An 8,186-nucleotide genomic window follows, 5' to 3' on the forward strand; every position below is an offset into this window, starting at 1 on the left:
TCATCCATTGCATTAAATATATAAATTTAATACATGTGTGTTCTGTACAGTTTTAGACACCAAAAATATAACGTAAATCAAAATAATAAAATGATGAGTCTTTGAGTACGCTCCATCATCTCAAAAGCTGGCATCGGTACCTGTCTACTGATAACCTGAGAATACAAGTTATTTTGAAAGAGTTTATCAGCATTAAGCTGGTGAGTTCATAAGTATTTTAGTGTCAATGTTCATTGTCAAAAACGTTTGAACCTGTCCCAATGTATAAGTTTGTAAAAATGTAAATAAATGTTTAAAAGTGTTTGCAAAAGTTTGAATCTCTCAGAAAATCCTATATTTTCTATAAAAGTAACCTTCTACCAAGGCTTAACTGTTTTGTAAACTCGTTTGTTGTAAAAGTGTGTAATTACCCAAGTATAACTATCATTTGAAAAAATATAGTTTGTACATTAATGCTTAAGTGAGATTATCACCAAAATATGTAATGGGTATATCATTTGTAGTATTGTAGTTTTGTATAATAAGAACTACTGTTGTACTAATTACTACTACCTTAAACCGGATTTATATTAAGGTATAATGTGATAATTGCACCATACTATCGACTGATAACAACAACATAAAGAACGGTCATAATAACGGAATGACGTTTGGCACCCGCAGACCTGCAGGTCCGGCTGTAGCTAGCAGCAAGGTGTAGGATAGTCAATCTAGTATAGATCTATACGCAAACTCAACACTCTCCCTCCAAGAGAATTCTGGCTACAACTCGGGCCATGACATTTAAGGCATGCTCCGATACAGTGGATCACATTTGTTATCGTATTCTTGCATATGTGATGAAATGTTTCTTGTTCTAGTATAGTTGTATATATTCTCTTCCTAGTATAGACTCATGAATGAACTGACTCATTGATCCAGCAGTTGAAATAGTATGATTCTGTGTTACCCCGATGGTAACTTGTTAATGGTGCGTTTAGTACGTATGATTATGGAAGTACTTTTATGTCTATATATGTATATCTGATATATAATTAACATGGAAACGACCTTCGGATGGTCACCCATAATCCCACCAGACCACATCCAAATCGAGGAAAAGGAAATAGGGTGGATGGCCTTCCTAAGCCCTTTAAACATTATTTATACGTCTATACTTATATGGGCATGCAATTTATAATATAAAAGCATAAATAGGTATTTATAAGGCATTTGAAACATAAGTATTATTTTTAAAGAAAGATTGACTTGATGTCAATCTATAAAACCATTTGAAGGTGTAGATTTGATTAAAACAGTTTAAGTATAAGGAACATTTGTTTAAATCACAGTTGCAGTGTAAATTCGAAAAGTAAACGGGTTTGGAAAACATTTAGAAGTAAAACAGTTTGAATAGTGATAAAATCACTGGTTTCCCTAGTTATTAATCACATGTGATTAATGCAATCACATGTGATTGAAACGATAACTATAAGTATTTAACTTGTATTCCCCCCCTTGAAAGCATATAAAAGCATTTAGAATATTTAAAAAGGTTGATTAAGGGGTATGAAACTCACTTGATTGATTGAAGAAAGTGAGATGGAAAACCGGGCAGAGTTTCGTCTCGGAAAATGGATTTTCCTCGGGATTCTCGGGAATCTCGGGAGTAAAATCGACCCTCGGGACTTGAGCAAAAAGACCAGAGCTTCGGGTTATAACGGGCACGGAACACGAGGCAAGGTTGTGAGAGAGAGGAGAGAAATGAGCAACATTTTCGGAAAGCCTCGCATCCTATTTATAGGAAGGCTGAACCGCCTCCGTACGCGGGGCGTACGCTCGTACGCAGCGCGTATGCGTACGTCATGCATGACCGAAGCCTCGACTGCCTCGGTTCGGATGGGACGGGTTGCTGGGTACGCGGGTCGGATGGGACGGCGGGTCGGACGGGACAGCGGGTCGGACGGGTTAGATTTCTTTGGATAGTGCGACATGGACGATCCGAGACCCTCGATCTCAGTACGCGGGGCGTACGAAGGTACGCAGGGCGTACTTCGGTCCAATCCGATGACTCCCCTTCGGATATTACCGGGAATTTATAATTAAATTTATATTTATTATAAATAAACTTCAAAAATTCATATCTCCCTCATACGAACTCCGTTTTTGACGTTCTTTATATCCACGCGAAGGTGAGACCATGATCTACAACTTTCGTTTAGATTCCGTTAGCAAATTCCAAAATTATGTTTTTTATTATTTATTTATTAAAATGACGTGATTAAGGAATTTCTTCAAAAAATCATAACTTCCTCATCTGAAGTCAGATTTGGACGTTCTTTTTATGTACGCAAACCTTGATATGATTCCTACTACTTTATTTAATCCGAATAAGATTTTTGGAAGGTTACATTTTGACCTAAATTTGATCGGTTTTACATTACATTGACTTGAAATATCGGGTTGTCACATCATCCCCCCGTTAGAAGGAATTTCGTCCCGAAATTAGAATTTTTAAGCAAGTTAGAAATTACAAATAACTAAGCAAAAAGGTGAGGGTATTTCAGTTTCATCCGATCCTCACGTTCCCAAGTGAATTTCGGTCCTCGCTTGGCATTCCAGCGAACCTTCACGATAGGGATACGACTTTGCTTTGTCTGCTTGACCTCACGATCCATGATCTCTACAGGTTCTTCCACGAAGTTGAGGCTCTCGTTGATTTCGATCTCGTCGAGTGGGATTACAAGAGTCTCGTTGGATAGACACTTTTTCAAGTTAGATACGTGGAATGTAGAATGTACGTTACGAAGTGCGTATGGTAGTTCGAGTTTGTAAGCTACGGGGCCGACTCTTGCAAGAATCTCGAAAGGCCCTATGTACCTCGGATTAAGCTTTCCACGCTTGCCGAAGCGTATCAAGCCCTTCCAGGGTGAGACTTTGAGGAGGACTCGGTCTCCCACCTGAAATTCCAAAGGTTTCCTTCGCTTATCAGCGTAGCTCTTCTGTCGGTCTCTAGAGGCTTTCAATCGTTCACGGATCTGAACGATTTTCTCTGTTGTTTCCCGAATGATCTCCGGACCGGTGAGAGTACTGTCGGAAGTTTGCCCCCTGGCTAATTGGGTATCACCCACCTCAGCCCAGCACAGAGGGGATCTGCACTTACGGCCGTAGAGAGCTTCAAATGGAGCAGCCTTGATGCTCGTGTGATAACTGTTATTATAGGAAAACTCGACAAGGGGTAAATGAGTATCCCATGCCTTCCCAAAGTTAATCACGCAGGCTCGCAACATATCTTCTAGAGTTTGGATGGTCCTCTCACTCTGTCCGTCGGTCTGAGGATGGTAGGCTGTGCTCATGTCCAGCCTTGTTCCTAGGGAATGTTGTAGTGATTGCCAAAATCTTGAGGTGAACCTACTATCTCTATCGGAGATAATGGACATAGGTACACCATGCAGTCGTACGATTTCCCTAATGTATGTTCTCGTAAGTTTCTCCATCTTGTCGGTTTCTTTGATAGGCAGGAAGTGTGCAGACTTGGTCAATCTATCAACGATGACCCATATGGTGTCAAGTGCACCCGTTGTCTTGGGCAACTTGGTTATGAAATCCATAGTGATCCGCTCCCACTTCCACTCCGGGATCTCTGGTTGTTGCAATAAGCCAGAGGGCTTCTGGTACTCGACCTTAACCTTCGCGCAAGTAAGGCATTTACTTACGAAGGTAGCAATTTTTGCTTTCATATTAGGCCACCAGTATAGCTTCTTAAGATCCCGATACATCTTATCTGAACCTGGGTGGACGGAATACCGAGTGTTGTGCGCCTCGGTCATGACCAAGTCTCGGAAACCACCGTGTTTCGATGTCCAGATCTGGTTCATGAAATGTAAAGCTCCGTCACGCTTGGCCTCTAAATTCTTGTTCATTCCTCTAAGGGACTCACTTGACACATTTTCAGGTTTCATGGCCTCAAGTTGAGCCGCCTGAATTTGCTTAGTCAGGTGTGAATGGATGGTTATCGATAATGACTTGACTTTGCGACCAGAATATTCCTTCCGACTTAGGGCGTCTGCTACTATATTGGCTTTACCCGGATGATAACGAATATCGCATTCGTAATCACTGAGTAGCTCGACCCACCGTCGTTGTCTCATGTTGAGCTCCTTCTGATCGAAAATGTGTTGTAAACTCTTGTGGTCGGTAAAGATAGTGCTCTTCGTTCCATACAAGTAATGTCTCCAGATCTTCAGAGCAAACACCACTGCTCCTAGTTCAAGATCGTGGGTCGTGTAGTTAACCTCGTGTGTCTTCAATTGTCTCGAGGCGTAGGCGATGACCTTACCTCGCTGCATCAGAACACATCCGAGCCCTTGATTCGATGCATCGCAATAAACTACGAAGTCTTCTATTCCTTCGGGAAGGGATAGTATTGGTGCGGTGCACAAGGCTCGTTTGAGCGTTTGGAACGCTCTTTCTTGTTTCTCTTCCCAGTCAAAGGCCACGCCTTTCTGGGTTATGGTTGTAAGAGGCTTCGCTATTCGTGAGAAGTTCTGAATGAACCTGTGGTAGTAGCCAGCGAGACCTAGAAATTGTCGAATTTCTATAGGCGTCTTCGGTGCTGACCAGTTCTCAATGGCCTTAATTTTGGATGGGTCCACGTGGATTCCTTCTTCGCTTACCACGTGTCCTAAGAATTCGACTCTTCGGATCCAAAATTCACATTTCGAGAACTTCGCATAAAGTTTCTCCTTTCGTAATGTCCCTAGAACTTGTCGTAGGTGATCGCCATGTTCTTTCTTACTTCGGGAGTAGATTAGGATGTCGTCAATGAAAACGATGACGAACTGATCCAAGTAGGGTCGACATACTCTATTCATCAGATCCATGAAGACTGCGGGCGCATTGGTCAATCCGAATGGCATCACCACGAACTCGTAATGTCCGTAACGAGTTCGGAAGGCGGTCTTCGGCACATCCTCCTCTAGCACTCGTAACTGGTGATATCCGGATCTCAGATCAATCTTAGAAAAATAGTTCGCCCCTTGCAGTTGGTCGAATAGATCATCTATGTGTGGTAGAGGATAATGATTTTTGACCGTCAGTTTGTTGAGTTCTCTGTAGTCAATACACATACGGAAGGATCCGTCCTTCTTCTTAACGAACAAGACCGGTGCTCCCCAAGGTGAGAAACTCGGTCTTATAAAGCCCTTGCTGAGCAGTTCGTTAAGTTGACCAGAGAGTTCCTGCATCTCAGCTGGTGCTAAGCGGTAGGGCGACTTGGCTACTGGGGTAGCTCCTGGGACTAAGTCGATTCTGAACTCGACTTGTCGTTGCGGAGGTAACCCGGGTAGTTCTTCTGGGAAAATGTCGGGGAAGTCGCTCACTACTGGGAGGTTCTTTAGTTCTTTCGTTTCTGGGTTCGTGTCGACGACGTGAGCAAGGAATGCGTGGTATTCCTTACGCAGGTATTTCTGTGCTTGAATACTTGATATGATGCGAAGACTTGCACCGGGTTTGTCGCCATAGACTATAAGAGTTTCGTTAGACGGAAGGTTTAGACGGACTGCTTTCTCGAAGCACATGATGTCGGCACGATGAAGGCTTAACCAGTCCATGCCAATGATAACGTCGAAACTTTTTATTGAGACTGGCATGAGGTCGATTGGAAATGAATGGTTATCTAGAGTTAGGGTACAACCTAAGTATATGCTACTCGTATTTTCAGTTTTACCATTAGCCATTTCTACTGTGAATAGTTCTTTGAGTGCGTGCGGTGGTTGATTAAGCATGCGAGCAAATTTATGGTTTACGAAGCTTCGCTCCGCTCCACTATCGAACAGAATGCATGCATAGGAGTTATCGAGGAGGAAGGTACCGGTCACCACTGTCGGGTCAGCAACTGCTTCCCCGTTGCCAATAGCTAGTACCCTCCCTGCTCCTCCCGCATTCCTCGCTTTGGGGCAGTCCCTCTTAAAGTGGCCTGCTTCACCACATCCATAGCAGGTTGGGCTCGCGCCAGAGCCAGGGACTTGGTTGATAGGTTGTGCCAGGAACTTACAGAATCGGACGGTGTGTCCTTTCCTGTTGCAGATAGAGCACTGCGATTCACGGCAGGGGCCGTTGTGGTGGTAGCTTCATTTGTTGCACTTGGGTGAACTTCCAGCATACCGACTCACCGGAGCAGTAGTAGTAGCAGTAGGGGTTACTGCGGCATGAATAGCCACCAATTGCTGCTTTTTGGCAGCCTGCTGCTTCTTCCTTTCATCCCAGAATTTCCGCTTAGTATCAGGTATCGGCGGGTTTGGAGGGTTCCGGGATGGCTAGGGTGGTTGTGGTTGCAGGGGTTTTGACTCCATGGTCAATGAGTCGTTGTGCCAATCGTTTGGCACTGTCGAAGGTAGCGGGGTTTGACGCTAGCACATTCCCCTGATAAGGAGGCACTAGCCCCCATATGTACCTCTCGATCTTCTTCCCCTCGGTGGGAACCATATTGGGGCAGAGGGCCACCAGCTCGCTGAAGCGGGCAGTATAAGCGACCACATTGGTGCCCTTCATTGACAGGTTCCAGAGTTCCTGCTCCAGTTTCTGGATCTCGCCCCTCGGGTAGTATTCCTCAGTCATGAGGTCTTTCATTGTTTCCCAGCCCATGTCGTTAGCTACGACGAGAGTTAGGGCTTTGACGTGGCCGTTCCACCACGTTAGGGCTTTACCCTCAAAGGTGCATGCGGCATATTTCACTTTGCACGCAGCAGGGCATGAACAGATTTCGAAGACTGAGTCAGTATTCTCGAACCATTGCGAGAGAGCAATGACTCCGCCGGTGCCATAGAAAGGCTTCGGCTTGCAGTTTGTAACATCCTTGTATGAGCACTCCCTTGAGCGCACAGGGATTTCGATCGGAATAGATTCCACAGGGGTTCCACCTCTGCTGGCATCAGAAGAGTGATACTGAGCCATGGCAGTTGCCACTGCTGCAGCTACGACAGCATTCAGGGCTATAGTATCGATGACCGGAGGCGGAGGAGGCAGTGGAGGTGCAGGATTATTCCTATTCCTGGGAGACTTGCGAGGAGGCATCCTTCAGCTAAAAGTTTATAAAGATAAGAAAGATGGTAAGAATCAATTTGTAAGCAACGTGAGCGTGACACATGGACTAACTAACCATAGTCCAACAGTTGAAAGAGTGTTTGAAACCATAATAAGAAATATTAGTAGGAAAACACAAGTGTAAAGATTTTTCCTAGATAGATAGATCTCAAAAAATACTGGTATTACTGATGTAACAAGTTCAGGGAAAAAATCGACCTAACAGTAGGTCATACATCATACCATATAGAAAAGTTTGATAGTTCTTAGATTTCAACTTTTGAGTAAGGAAAGTTAGAAACATTTTACACATAAGTGCTACTTGGAGCACAGACGTTAAAGGCTATCCTTTAATTAAAATATGGAGATGTACTAGACATCAACCAACGGCGATGGGAAAATCCCGGGCGAGTACTGCGGTCGGACACTTGACGAAACACCTCTTGAATGGGTCGATCCTGAGTCCTCTGACGAGCTCGAAGTTCCAATATTTCAGCTCGTGAGGCAGCCAACTGCTACTGCAGGGTTTTATTCGTCCTCCGGGTCCGTTCCATGTCTTCTTCAATACGGCGGATGCGGACTGTGTTGACACCTGAGTCAGCATCAATCTCTATGACCCGGTCGACGGCTGCTCCACCTTGCTCGACAATACGAGCTATTCTGCGGATAAAGACAGGCAGAGCTCGGTTAGTAGATCCACCATCGCTGACGTTGTAAAAGGTTTGGTCCCCAAAGTATGGTAAGGGTTGACCCTGATCATCACTCCAGCGGTTCAGGTTGTTTGCCCACATGGGTGTAGGACCTGGAAATGCTGGTCGAGGGTTGTTGTTCGGGGCTTGACCTACAATTGGTAGGTTGTTGACTTCAGGCTCGGATTCGGATCCATCCGAAAAGCCTTCTACGAGGTGATCATCGAAAGGGATTGGATGCTCAATTTCGGGCTCTTCATCGATCCACCCGGCATTGCCTTCATTGGGAAAGTACGGGTTGTTATGATGGATATCTAGCCATCAAGATCTACGCGAGAATAGAGGTATAAGAATATAGTATACGTGTAACTAGTAGCACAAAATACTCCTATAGTATTTTAAGTTTAAGTTTTTCTGACCTTTTTGTGGTATTGT

The sequence above is a fragment of the Lactuca sativa genome, chromosome 4 (genome assembly GCF_002870075.4).
Source record: "Lactuca sativa cultivar Salinas chromosome 4, Lsat_Salinas_v11, whole genome shotgun sequence".
NCBI lineage: Eukaryota > Viridiplantae > Streptophyta > Magnoliopsida > Asterales > Asteraceae > Lactuca > Lactuca sativa.